This window comes from Apis mellifera, linkage group LG6, assembly GCF_003254395.2.
Source record: "Apis mellifera strain DH4 linkage group LG6, Amel_HAv3.1, whole genome shotgun sequence".
In the NCBI taxonomy this organism is placed as follows: Eukaryota; Metazoa; Arthropoda; class Insecta; order Hymenoptera; family Apidae; genus Apis; species Apis mellifera.
The window spans coordinates 10,595,203-10,610,134 of NC_037643.1; the positions used below are offsets into that span (position 1 = coordinate 10,595,203).

The 14,932-nt window shown below is 34.2% G+C and overlaps 1 protein-coding gene across 1 annotated transcript in view; it reads left to right on the forward strand.

Moving 5' to 3' along the window:
• The window catches only part of LOC411158 (leucine-rich repeat-containing protein 24), a 287,583-nt gene that overhangs the window by 34,413 nt on the left and 238,238 nt on the right, over positions 1-14,932 (forward strand). The window contains exon 2 of the mRNA XM_026441373.1: positions 7,292-7,359. The gene's annotated coding sequence lies outside the window, so the exon portion shown is untranslated. The remainder of the gene's footprint in view (positions 1-7,291; positions 7,360-14,932) is intronic.

Below are 14,932 nucleotides of genomic sequence, written 5' to 3' on the forward strand. Positions count from 1 at the left end.
CGAATCTGTGTCTTCTTTCCTTTTTTTTTTTATTATTATCTCATTTTATCGCTTATCTTCACGCAACCATTGAATGAGACCACTATTCCCACTTCGAGTCCAGGATCGAAGCAAATTGATCAAATCTAGGTTATCCTTACTTAGATGGCGACAACGCCATCTTTGTTCGCCGTTTCTCCGCTCACAATGGCCACTCTATCCCGTCTTGCCCGCTACATCCATCAAAAGTGAGTTGCACAATCATGTTACGCCGTAACTTGTAAGTACGCTCGCATTTACTCTCGCCCTGTTTCCTCCTCAGTCGGGAATATTCACGAATTAGATTAGCATTCAGCCGCGCTGTAAACGTGATAGCCTAACCGAATGCCGGTGCGTGCTCGAGATAACTTCGGGAACACGTGCAAGAATTTCGTGATATCTTCGAAGATTCCTACTTATCGTCTTATTGCTCGAATCTTTGCAAATACAAGATAAAAGAATGGGGAAAATATATATAAAATAGATGAGGGAAGATTGAAAGGTATGGAGGAATCTTTCTTTTTCTTTTTTTGTTTCTCAAACAAGAGATAAACGAGAACGTTTTCCCTTTCTACGGATTGCATTTCAGAGCATTAGCCGAGCTTTGCTTCGCTCCGAGCTTTGTTAGTGGACGAGAAGTTTGGAAAATAAAGAATTGTGGCAGTTTCGTTGGAAATTCGAAAAGTTAAAACTGAAAGACAGGGGGAGAGTTTCGTTTTTTTCGTAACGAAGAGATTGTTTCTTTCCGTTCTTTCGATCCGCTTTCGGTTTGGATCGAAATGATTCGGGATGCAAGTTAATCCCGGGAGCAAGGAAGAAATTAGGATTTAATTTTCAATTTGAAAACAATATTACGATCCTGTAATGCGGGAAATCGAGAAACTTTCTTCAAAGTTCTTCTGCTCCATCCTTTATTTAGCGAAAGAGGGGGAGGTTAAACGTTTCATTCCCTTTTTTTTTTTTTTTTTTTTAGTTTTGTGCTTCTTCCTGCGGTCATACCTAAGTTGCCACATTTTAATGGATTCTACTAACGAAGATGCTTCTCTTCCTTTCCGACTCTTTGCCATTAATCAATGTTTAAGTTCTCGCTGATGAGTCTTGTTTTAGATTTTTCTTTTTTTTTTTTTTTCCTTTTGTTTTTATTAAAACTGGAAGATGTATCTACAGAAGATGGATCCAAGATTGGTTTGTTAGAAGTTGTTTTAATTTAAATTTTTAATAATTCCGCGTAAAGTTGTTAGGTCGATTCTAAAGTAATTTTAATTCCATGAAAGTTTAATTAATCGAGTCAAGATCAAGCGATTAATTTTCTATTTTTAATATATTTCTTTCTGTCGCAAATTGTTATATATACAACAATATTCTTTTTTTTTTTATTTATTCAAAAGTGGAAAGTCAAAGTTCTTTTCCCCTTTCATTCCATTGAGAAAAGAATTTACAAATTTATTTCTTCGATATGTTCTTCTCCATCGAAAAAGAATCAATCCTACCATCTACTAGATCCTAGATAAAAGGCACGAAAATGTAATCAGAAAGGCTAAGAAATAAAATATAAACATACCGAGGAACCAAAATACGAGATATCATATAAATTTCCCTCTTTCTTTCGAAAGAAAACTCGTTGAAGAAAGAATACGTCGAACAGAGCCAATTTCGAATTATTATCTTTGCAAAGAAGATATATTTTGTCGCTGAATTATAATAATACACCTCGACTTTTCTCATACGTGCTCGCCTCCACTAACCTTTAATAACTTAAACGACGAACTCTTCCATCGAATCTCTATTCGACGAGGAAGGAGTTGGAATTAAACCTGGTGTCTCTGAAGTTATCGAACAACACTTTGCACCATACGTAGCGACGAATCGAAAAACAAGTCTGGAAACACAGTAAAAAAAACTTGATACCCAGCCATAAGAAGTTTTCTCATTCGCCGAACGTTTCTCCATGTCATGAACCGCGTCCGTTAAAATTATGTTACTTCTCTCTCCTAGCACGAAGGCACCTTTGAAGCTACGAGCTGAAACGGAACGAACGACAACAGAGAGTGAGAAAAAGTGAGAAGTGAAGAGTGATACGAGAAAGAGAAGGAGGAAGGAACGGAAGGAAGAGGCAAGTTTCCGGTATCGATCGACGCAACGGCAAACCCGCACGAGAGAGGAATAGAACGTCAAGTCCCTTTGCTTAGCTCGCATAAATCATTGGCTCGATTGTTAAACGAAAAGAAAAATCGAGGAGAAGACAGGCGCGAATATAATTTCTCTTGGTGAACTCGTAACCCTGTTCGTAAGAATCTACGTTTGGATCATTGAAAGATGCCTAACATGGGATTGGATGCGAGTCATGAGATTCAGAATCGATAATTAAATAAAAAGAACGCGAAATGAGAATAAAAATGAGAATAAAATCAATTGTATTCATAATTTCACGGATCTTCAAAATGATATTTAAAAATTCTCCATCAAAGTTTGAATCATTGAATCACTTGATCATACGTAAAATTAGATTAAAAGGATGAAAAAGTCGAACGAAAGATCACGAAAATTATTCCAAATAATAATTAAAAAGAAAAAGAAAAGGAAATTCAAAAGATGATTCCGTGTGTACGTGTCGTGCAAAAATTCTCCAACTCGAAGTTTGAGATTTCAAGAGAGAGTTAACTGTTGTCAGGTTAACTGTGAGATTGAGTGTGAACCATAAGTTAAAAAGAACGATCAACAGGGGTGGCGAGATAAAAGACGTGGAAATAGAATAAAAGATGAACGAGCGATTTGGAGGCGATCGCCGGCGTCAGGTGTTCCTAGGATACGTATATATATACAATTCTCATGAAGGTTGGTCTGAGTTTTAAAGCAGGAAGAGAGAGGGTAGGTCTGAGGTAGGTTGCAGCTGCGACTGCTCCAACTGTCGAGTGGATCAACCGTTCCCCTGGTGTAATAACGAGCAGAGGGAGGAAACCGGGTCACGATGCCCTCAGAAATTAAACGTAACAACCGCTGTAAAGGCGTAAGACGCGAATGATTACACGGGGTGGGATTAATTCTCGTCGAAGAATTAGACGTGCTCGATAAGAATGTGTCGAGAAGGTGTTTCCGTGAATGCGTTTGTAACGAAGTCGCTTTGCTTTCGATTCAGAGATTCGTCTGTAATGAAACTTTGTAAACGAATCATGATTGTTGCTTCTGATTCGAGTTAAGAATATTTTCTCTTCTTCCTCGTTTCTTCTAAAGATTTACAAACGATTCTTCTAACTTGTTATTGTTGCAAGCGAAAGTTTCACGTTGAAGATCGATGTTGATTATTCTTGATTGTTCCTTTGATGGATATTGGTATTCAAAATTGCTTATCGTTTAAGGAGATTATTAATAAGAGAACAGTCGTTGAAAAATTGGCAAGTTTTTCAATTTCCTTCTCCGACTCCCTTTTTTATCCAAACAGGAGAGAAACTTTTTCGTATTTGTGTTCGTACACATACTCTTTTGCACAATGGAAAATCTACAATGCAAAGTCCATCTCTAGCATTCCGCACCCCCAGGAATGATCGATAATAATACGGGACAGAGTCGAAGCTCGAGATCGAACACCACTTACGTATTACAATCGAGTAGCCAATGATACATGGATTCTTTTACGGTTTTGGATCAGCGTTACACTCTTTTGGCAGCGTGCCCATCTCAATGGCGCTTCCATAAGTCTCCTCGAGGAGCGTGGACCTCCTCCTCAATACCACCACTCTCGCAACGTTCGGGACATACGACTCCTGATTGTCGTGACTGTGATAACCAACGCCGAAATTTTTCAACTCCCGCTGAATTGGAATATAAATCGGCGTCCGTTTCCGCCGGTGACCAACACCACTAGCTCGATTAACAGTGCCTGTCACGCGCTGCACCACGATTGCTATCTTGGCAATTGGTAAACTGTTATATTATTGTTTGAATGTTTGAATATGAGAATCTCTTCCTTTTTTCTCGGTTCAATTAATCGTTTAATTCATCAATTAATTGGACGGTTTAGGTTCTTTTTTGTTAAAAATATCATAATATTCTTTAATGATGGTAACGAAGGATGAGAGAGAATTTGTAAGATGAGAAAATAATAGTCGTGATAATTAAATTTAACGCGAAAGAATTTTTTTTTAGTTTCTTCGTTCTCGATGTATCAATGTATTTCCGTATTGTTTGCAATTATGATTATTTTATAATGTGAAAATAATTTGTATAAAATTCAATGGGCGCGCAACATCAATCCGTTAATCATCATAAATATCATTCACGATTATTAATAATTTATATTAAATTGTAGAAAGAGGATTTAATTACGGTTATTCAGTTACATTAATGAAATTAAAAATTTAAAATTATTAGCGTGATAACGTATTGGGCAATTATAAATATTTAAACAGATTATTTTAATTCCTGATTATCAAATTTGAGTTTCAAATAACATGCATATTTTATCGATAAATCCTGCATACGTGACAAAAATATTTCGATCGTATCATCCGATTTATCACAATATATATTTCTCTCTTCATTTTTAAACTGACTAAAAAAAAAAAAAAAAAAGAAAAAAAAAATAAGCCTTTCCTCCATGATCATCGAATGAGATCTTCGTCCCACGGGGGTCAAAGTACAAAGAAAATTGGCCGCCGAATCAGTATTCACCAGCGATAGAAATTAATTCCTGATCGATCACTATTTCACCGCAAGAATTTTAATAAGGTGGAAGTTTACCTCATCGATATTTTCTCTACACATATATCAATCTTCAATCAGACGAAAATATCATCCTCTTTTATTCCTCTTCCTCGAAACGAAAAAAAAAAAAGAAAAAAGAGAAACAGAGAAATATTATTTCTTTTTTCTTTATTTATTTATTTATCACGACATAACGTGAAATAAAAACGTCTCGTCAAAGACTTCCTTCTTTTTTTTTTTCCCCGCTCCTCCTCATTCAAATGATTCTCTATATACGTATCCTTGGCTCGAGGCGTGCCTGCTCCTCGCACATAATAATCTAGACGAGATAAAACATGGCTTTCGTTGCGTTCCACGTTGGAGAAAATACCGTTCCGGTTTGCGGGAAAGATGTTTCCGTCCGTCTGCAAAGAATATTTCCTTCGTGTACACGGAGCGTTCCGACGAAACCGTGAAACGATGGGTCGTTCAGTAGGAAACTAGTTTACATTGTTCTCCGAATTCACCTTCGTGGAAACAAAATGCAACGATAATCGCGAGTAAATATTTAAACGCACGCTGTTTTCTTGATTTATAATCTTTAAAATATGTTCATATTTTAGACTCGCCAAAGTTCATTTTTTTTTATTTTTTAATGAAATGAACAGTCTTTTTTTTTTTTTTTTTTCATTTTTCAACTCGATAAATCATCAGAATAAGGATAGATCGGGTATGGTAATTTCTTTTTCATCGAGATGTCATTTTAAGGGGGTGAAAATTGAAATGCTTGAGATTTTAATGAATTTTCATCCCTTTGAATATAATTTTGTAATGGTGTCGAACAGAGCGAAATTTTCAATTAAAAATTCTTCAGAACGTAATGGTTCTATCACAGTGCTGTGAAATAAAATATAATTGATAACTGATTTCATCCCCTGAAAGAGATTCCTCGTTGCTCTATATGCAATCTATTATATGTTCTACATATGTATAAAAAGTTTCGTTAAAATCAGAATTTTCGAGTTAAGTGAATTTCTCTGTAAAATACTATTCGAATACTTTCACCACTGGATATTAATTTAGAAACCTTATTTCTTTTTTTTTTTTTTTTTTTGAAACTCATATTGCACGTAATAAATGGAATTTATATTTTTTAATATTTTTTTATGGTAACGCTCTTTCAAAATTCTCTTCTACTATTCATCCTTAAGAGAACTTATGTCTAAATACATACATTTATGCATACAAGAATAAAGATGTAAATGTTACAAATTATTCAACCAGAATTCTAATTTCCATGTATCATTGCTATGCTATTTGTTTTAAAATATTACGAATTTGTCTATTTCTTTTACTCTTTTTTTCATTAATTATTATTTTCATTTTTAATCTATCCATGAAAAATTTAAAATGACAAATTATAAACTATCATTTGCAGGAATAGGATAAAGCACAAAAGTACAAAAAATATATAATTTTTGTTGTGAATTTTAATAAAACACAACTCTTCAAAAAAAATTAAACGTTTTTTTAATTTTAATTTCATACAATCTTTTTCTAAAATGATTGTATCTAATTACATTTTCTTTCGAACAAAGAATTTTCGATATGGATATTGCTACATTTTCTGTTTCCACACAAAACAAAGCATTATTCTTTAAATAACGAATTAACTCACCTATTCATATAAAAAAAATGAATAGCGCACAATAGAATAGAAATCGATGTTATTCTGGATACAAAGCATACAAAAGGCAAACTAATCAACCAATCTATCTAGACATTTAGTTTTTGAAAAATTAATCCTTTACAATTTTTATATTTCACTTTCTTCTATTCCAGTTTCAATCAAACTGTTTCACTTCGGTCCAAACTTTGAGATAAAATTAAAAAAAGAAAAAAATCAAATATTAAATCAAGTATTAAAACTTAGAAAACTTACTTATCAATCTGAAAAATGATTCAAAGAAGATTCATTTTAGTTAACCGTTACAAATCTAAAAATCACACAATTTGTCGTTGAAATTAGAAATTTTTCAAAAAGTGATTCGAGTTGATCAGATTCAGCCGGCCGAGTGCCTCTTCCACGCCTTAAATCATTTCAATGGGACCATCGATGAACGAAGCCACGGGACACCCTGTACACGATGGATTTATTTTCCACCGTGTGCCGAATCGCTGAATCTAACCGTGGTTCGAAATCCAGTAGACAAAGAGGAGGCGCGACTGATAGATCTGGAAACGCGAAAAATTCCCAACTTTTGAATCAAGCGTGATCAAAAAACGAATTCACGCGAGATATCAAGCCGTTGATCACGCTGTGAACACGAGTTAACTTCGAACTCGTGTACGCCAATTATAAGCGAAAGAGAATAGAAAACAGAAAACGGGGGGAAGGGGAAGGGGAAATGTATCCAGCCAACGTATCGAACGAAAAAAAAAGAAAGAAAGAAAGAAAGAAAGAAAGAAGCGAAAAAAGGGTGAATTACAACGGTTGTTTCGAGGAAAAAATTGTGCTCGTAATTGCGTGGACAATTCGAACTAAATAGATAATTATCGATATTTTTCTTAATTATGCTCTTTTTTATTCCAGGTGTTTTTTCCAAAGGCTCGAGTATCGCGACGCTTATGCTCAGTCGATTTGAAATCGTGCATCGCGAGGTAAGCATTTTTTTAATTTTATAATCTTCTTTCTTTTTTTGAATTTTTTCTTCCAAGATATTTCTTTGATATTATTTGAAATCAAATTGCGAGATGATATTCTGTATTATAACATTTTACAATATCACAAACACGAGGGAGGATATCCAATATCGAACAATTACAGTCATTGGCGAGAAAACTTGAGCACCCTTAGTTAGCTTGGAAAACCACGTGGATCCACTCCCATAGAGAAACAGGGTTCTCCTTGCTGCGCCAACGGAAGCATCGATGTCTCGTGCCGCAACCCCTTGTGTTCCTAATTAGCCACAAAATTTGTTTGTAACTCAAACGATCGATCGTTGCATAATTTCGCCGTTAATACATCCGTTGATCAAAGATCGGCCGTGTAATTTAACCCTTTTGTTAACCAAAGCCAGCCGAACGTCGCTCACCGCGCTTAAAGGATAATTATGGCCATCCGTCAAAATCTCACGTTAATTTAACAACTCTAATTGCTTGTAGCATAATTCGATATTCCTCGATGATTAAATTTATTATAAACGCATAATATAATATGTTCCCGTACGATACAAACATTTCTGAATTATGCTTAAATATAAATTTCATTCGATTTCTCTTCTGATTAATTAAAAAAAATATATGTATCGCAAATATGAATATGTATATCTATAAAGAAGAAATTAGGGAGGGAGAGGGATGTTTAAATTTCGATATAAAATCGAGCGAATTACCGATTAAAGGTATTTTTAACAACGTACAAACAATTTAACGATGCAACATCTCGTGAAGATTTCTAGCCGCGAGACTTTCATTTCCCAGTTCCGCGGGATAAATATTCCATTGGTGCACTCGTCGGGACTCACTGTCAATTCGGTGGCCTCTCAAACAATATTTATTTAGCCAGTATCGATTTCGTTGGCATGATATTGGTTTCCCGTACCGTTGCTCTCCCTCTCTCTCTCTCTCTCTTTCTGTATTTTCGTGCGCTAAATCTCTCTGGCCCCTCCCCGCCGTTCGTTTTCACCTATTTCCATCGCTATTCCTTCCACAGTCGATCAAAAAACGCGCCTCGGAGGCAAACTAATTTATAAACATTCAAGATTCGAATCGTCATGTTTTCCCGTGCGATCGACTTAATATGGAGGGGAAAAAAAATTTTTTTTCACCGAGTTAAAAAGAAAATATCGAAGGAAGAGAGAGAGGAGAGGGGGATAACAAAATCAAAATATAGAAACGTCAAGAATTCGGAGAGGAGAGATGAAAGCTGTTTCCGAGTGCACAATGCTATTTCCGGCACAATTCAATTTTCGATAGCGAATATATTCGACTGGATGGATACGATATTATCTTCCGGAATAGACTAGTTGCTTGTCTTGTGTTTAAATTTATATATAAAACGTACGGATTAATTTTCTTATTAACATTAATCGATTAATTAATTATCATCGATGCATATCTAAAATATATAATTTTTCTTTTATCGTATTATCGTGTTGTATTACTTGTTATGTAAATTTCCGTGACGAAAATGGAGTAATTTTCAGAGAAGGTTTATTCATGTAAATTGTAGAATGCAAATATTCCACTATAACGGTAAATGTTGACTCGAGTAAATTTGAATACGAGTTCGAAGTAATTGTACACAGATGAACGAGGTATCGATGTATTTGACTTACAAAATATAAGTGATGAAACCTGATGTGTTAAGCGATTTATCCTTTTGAATATGTTTCTTTTAAACTTTAAAAAAAAAAAAAAAAAAAAAAAAAAAAAAAAAAAAAAGAAAAGGAAAAAATTTCAAATTTATCGATCCACACCGCGTTTTCACACCTCGTAAATGTGTTTCTCGAAAAATATTTTAAAACGTTCCATCAAAGGCAATCTTTTTACAACGCAGCAAAAAAAGATTTCGTAAGCCTCTCTCTCTCTCTCTCTTTTTCCACGTACTCTATAAAACCGCTATAATATTAAAACACCCTCCCCGATAACGTTGAAAAATATAATTATGCCAGCCAGATTTGCCAGAATGATCGCAATATATTTAAAAATTTGCCAAGCTTGCCATCTCAATTTTAGTTGCACTTCTCGCGTTGCACCTATCCCGGTTATCATCGTTGACACGCAAATAACGACGCGGGAGTTAGCGGTTTTAATTAACGATATTAACGCATCCCGTTGTGTGTACTCGGAAACGCAGTACACGCAGAGAGCTCATTTGTGCACCGATAAAACGCGAGACCACGTCGTATTTGTTCCGCTTTATTTCCGTGCAAAGATGTCGGCTGATGTAGTAAATATAATCTAAAATTTTCGAAATTAATCTTAGATTTTTATCGAATACACGCGCGTGTCACGCGAGATTTTTTTTTTTTTCTTTTTCAACGTAGTTCTCTCGCCGAGTTTGGTCGATTTATTTAGGTACTAAACCGCCAGATAGCGTCGTTGTTGCACGCAAGATGGCGTACGATCGATCTGCTCGAAAGAATTCGAGTTTACAGATACGGAATGATTGTTTGCCAACGAAACACGAATCGTGGGTTTCGTTCTAATAAATGAGGAATAATAGGTGTCACTGGGGGGATCGTTACGCGAACTTCCAACAATTTTATCGGCATTATCGATTACGATCTCGTAACAAAACAGTTCATCTTCGTTAATCACGATTCTGTCTAGCTGTTATCTATTCGATAAGACGAATATCATTGTATCATTTGTTATATATATATATTTACACGATTTGAAGTAATTGGTATATAAACGTTACAAGCAAAAGATTATTTCTTATAAATAATTCTATCCAGTTACGACAACTTTCCATTACTGATATTAAATCTTTTAAAAAATTATAGTATTTACGTATAAACAATTTTATTTTAAAATTGTTAAGGAATCTCTCTATTTAAAAATTTCAATATTTTAAATATTTTATATTACGTAATATCTATTAATGTATTCGAATAGTCCATGATTTTCAAGCATGGATATACGTAAGTATGAACGTCATACCCTTTCGTTTGATATGATTACGATGTGATTATACTTATGGCCGATTATACCCATGTGTTATTGCCAGGTAATACGCGTACAGAGGGAAATTCATATGATCGAGGCGCAGTTTCGTCGAATCGACGAACCTCTCGAATCGGATTCCAGGGATTAATTACGAGAGAAAGGTGTATTATAAGAGTGATCATGATGAGATAATCCAATTTATTATTTGCCTATTAATGTACATGCATTCATGTACTATTGTAGGATGCATTATGTAATATTTTTTCGAGACAGGTTATCATAATGCCTGTTACGAAGCTACGTCTTCAATATATCGCGCGATGAAGCAACGAATTTGCATAACGATCGTCGCTATGGGAAACCAAACTATGCATCGTATAAATAACACAGATTGGATTCAGATACAATATCTATGAAGTACGCGTTAATTGTCACGAGTGAAATCGATGCAATGTTTTTGTTTTTATCATCGAAGAGCGTTTAATAAAATAAAGTTTCAAAATTTTAGAAAAATTTATCTCCAAAGCATCGAACAAATAAAATTTAAATTAAATTATTAAATTATTGAATTTTACAAAAATTGTTTATAAAAAAATATTTGAAATCTAAAACACACAGTGAACACGAGAATTCTAATTGACACGCATCATATGAATTTTTCCAAGAAAATAAAAAAAAAGTTTCCATTTAGTTTTATAATATACGTTTCTTTTACTTATCAAAAAAAAATCAATATCCATTACCGAGAATCCTCTTCGATTTTTCATATTGAATGTATTACGACAAAGTAACAAAGTTTCTCTCTATTTACACTTTTCTGTCATAGATATAAATCCAGTTGCAGATAGACGTAGCGCAAGAACGTAGTAAAGAAGGAGTCGCATTAATCGAAAGAAATATCCAGGATACATGGGCTTTCCATTTGGGCAAAGCGTTGAACGTCACGCGTCCTTCTATCAATCGTGCCTCGTCAGTTCGATTATCCCTTGTGTCATTCGATGTGATCTGCGAGCGTTTATGCGTCTGTCCGTCAGATAGGTTTCTCCCTCTGATTGGCTGTAAATAATCGCTTTCACGTCACGATGGCTCCTCGGCCGTGCATCATTCCTCGACACCCAAGATATTACACTCGTTTCGATGCCTCCAATTTTTCGGATAAATTATCCTTTTCCTTTTCTTTCCCATTTTTTTTTTTTTTTTTTTTTTACAAAACAACAGATAAGCGCACGAAAATCTGTGCCATCGTTTATTTAGAGGAAACTTTTGCGATAATCTCGTTTATACTTCTCGTTTTATTCCCTTTATTTAATTAGAAAAGGGAATGGATTGATCGATAGAATCGATCCTTTCTTTTTATCATTTAATTATCAAAAAATTTGTTCGCTTCGTTTTCTTTTTCTTTGATTCGTTCGCTTATTGAATTCTGATGCATCTCCCCGATTATTTTCGATTCAATCATATTTTTCTGGCGAAATGTAGAATAAAATAATGTTCTTATTTAAATTTTGGATCGATTAAAAATTATTCGATATTGGCCTTACTTAATTGGCAATTTTCAATATCTTGGATATAATATAGGATATTAAATTTTAGAAAAAAATCCATAGAAAGAAACTTTGCTTTTTTTTTTTTTTATTTAAATTTCATTGAACTTGGCTCTCGAAGAAGAAGAATCGCGAGCAATTATTGTCGCAATCAGGCCACCGAACTGGTAAAAACAAGGGATCGCAATTCGCATCTCGACATTTTTTACACGGGAAGGAGAAAGATGAAATCGCTTTATTAAATTCGTAGAAACTATTTCACTTCGTTACATTCAGATTAATTGGAAATAATCGGATGATCCAGGAAATCGGAATGCGAGAGGGTAGAAACTGTGATCTGGCCGAGTTTGCTTCCCTCGAAACGAGTTGCTTGTATGCAGCAACGAATCCGAGAGTGCAACGATTATCCGTTACACGGTTAATTGTTTCGTGATACTGATAAGTTCGTTGCTGCTTAGATGCACTCAGCGATCGTTCTTGTGTTACGGAGAGAGTACTATTGGGGAGAATCGTTTTAGAGATAGAGCTCTGTAGTTTCCTGCTTTTAGTTAATCATTCTGTTTTTCGATGTTTAAGGATCGAAATACATTGAAATAAATTTTTCTCGAAACAACTGTTAATCATTCTTAATATTCCCAAGATATAGTTAACAATTCATTTAATATAAACTAATATAAATTTCTTTTAATTTTTAAAATCCTTTGAATATAAATTTATTCATATAAACATTCAAATTTTAATAATAATATTATATTCATATTTAATTATTTGTTACATTAATATTAACAATTCTCACATCCTATATCTCATTTGCGAACGATGATTAATCTAATCAATATTAAAATTACCTATCCAAAATTAAAGCTAGATATTATCTTAAGAAAACTTCTAAATAATTCAATAATTTTATCACGTCACACGAGCATCTATCTTAGCTTCAGCTTACATAACCTAAACCCTTTCATACTAAAAATATTTCTCCCTGTAATCATCTTGCTCCCTAATCTTTCTCGAAATATTACTCGCCCATCTTGCCGACTATGGGATTTCCATGTAGTCTCAAAGCTACAAGACACCCGTCTTTCAACTCCCGTTCGACAACACGAGACTGTTGTTGCCTCGACGAACAGTTGCCAATGGAGGCCGGTTGTTTCCTCGATGATTTTGTTCTCTTCCTTCACCTAACACGTGAATAAATGGCGTATTTTGGATTTCCTCCTCTCTCTCTCTCTCATCTTTCCGCTGCTCTTTCCACTTTGTCATCTTAACACGCAGCCGTTAAGAGAGGGTGGGTGCAACGAGGCCAGGCTTTATATCCGCGGCCAGATAAGAGCGTGGAGGATGCGAAGATTTACATGGACAGTGTGAAATGCAAGCATGCAGAAATGCTTGGATTTTTTCGCCACCCGGAAACAAGGGTCGCGCGCGCGGCTATTCCGATGAGCTGCGTGCTCATGGAAAAAGAAAGAGGCACGGAAGATTTATCCACGTTAACGTCCCTTCCGCCGCCATGTTGGATCTGTTCTTTACGTGGCTTGTTCCGTAACTTTGAACGTGCTGCCTGGCCTTTCTTGCGTTTGATAAAAGATTCCCCTTTACATTTTTGACTATGATTTCTGGGGTTGTATCATGTGCTTTTCTTCCTCTTCTTATGATTACAGTCTTAACAAGTGTAATAATTAGAGGATTTTGAGAATAAATATTCGGTTGAGTTCCCATTTTTTTTCCTAATTTTGATGGAATTTAAAAATTTTAAAAATTGTCTAGGAATAATATAATAGTATGGACTATAATTGAAAGAAATTGAAAAGTCAGTTATCATCAGTTATGATTTTCAAGATTTTTTCAATTTCTAACAAAAATATGGAAATATATTATTAATTGGAAAACAATTTTTATTAATGTATCATTAAAAATAGACATACAATTCTTGTATTGAATGTATATTGGGAATTTTAGTTATAATTGGATTTGCTAGAGTTTTATATAAGTTTAGAGTTATTTTAAGAATTAACAAGAATAATATAGCATACTGTATAATATTTCTCAAAATACTTCTCAAACTTCTCAAAATAAGTCCTGAAACGTATAACTGCTTCAAAATTATTCACTATTCATATAGATTTATTATTTCATTATTTTTTAATCATAATTGATTGACATTAATATCAAACGATATAATTTACAAGATAACTGTCAATGAACGAATACGATTCTTATTGAAGAATCTAATAATATAAGATATATAATATTCATGAATATACGCTATTCAGAGTTTTTTTTTTAGATCAATTTCCATTTATTCACATTTCAAATAAAAAAAAAAAGAAATTAAACTTGAAATAAATACTTCCAAGGAAGTCATATGCAAAAGATTAATTTATAGATATCACGTGCAAATAATACTCTGCATCGACATGCAATGATTCAGTAATACACGTTTCTTAAAAAAGAAACAAAGTACGGATCGTAATCCGTATATTACGAACATTTTGCATCCGCCTCGTTATCAATAAAGCAACGGACACGCTAAAAGCGCAAACTAGGTCTTCGACCTAGATTCTTGGTGATTCACCGTGAAATACGAAACTTTTGCACACGATAGCCTGTGTCAGCATCAAAGGATATATGGATTCGATCGGGTAATCAGCAACGATTGGCACCGTAGTGCATAAATGTATTCGCACTCGTGTATTCGTCGTTAGTACAAAGAGGTATTCATTTCCTTTATTTTTTTTTAAATTTAACTTCGTCGAATATCGCAGCGAAGCGTAACAGTATTTATATTTCTCGATTCTTCCATTTATTTTGGAAATCCATTTTATATCTAATCTTCGAAGATTTAAAGATTATCGTGGAAATCCATTTTATATCTAATCCTCGAAGATTTAAAGATTTCGAAAAAATATATAATTCAAAATTGAATATTGAATATAAATTAAATGAGAAAAATCGTATCGAACGATTTGGTTAAATTCCATGAAGAATGAGTCGATAAAAAATTTCCATTCCAA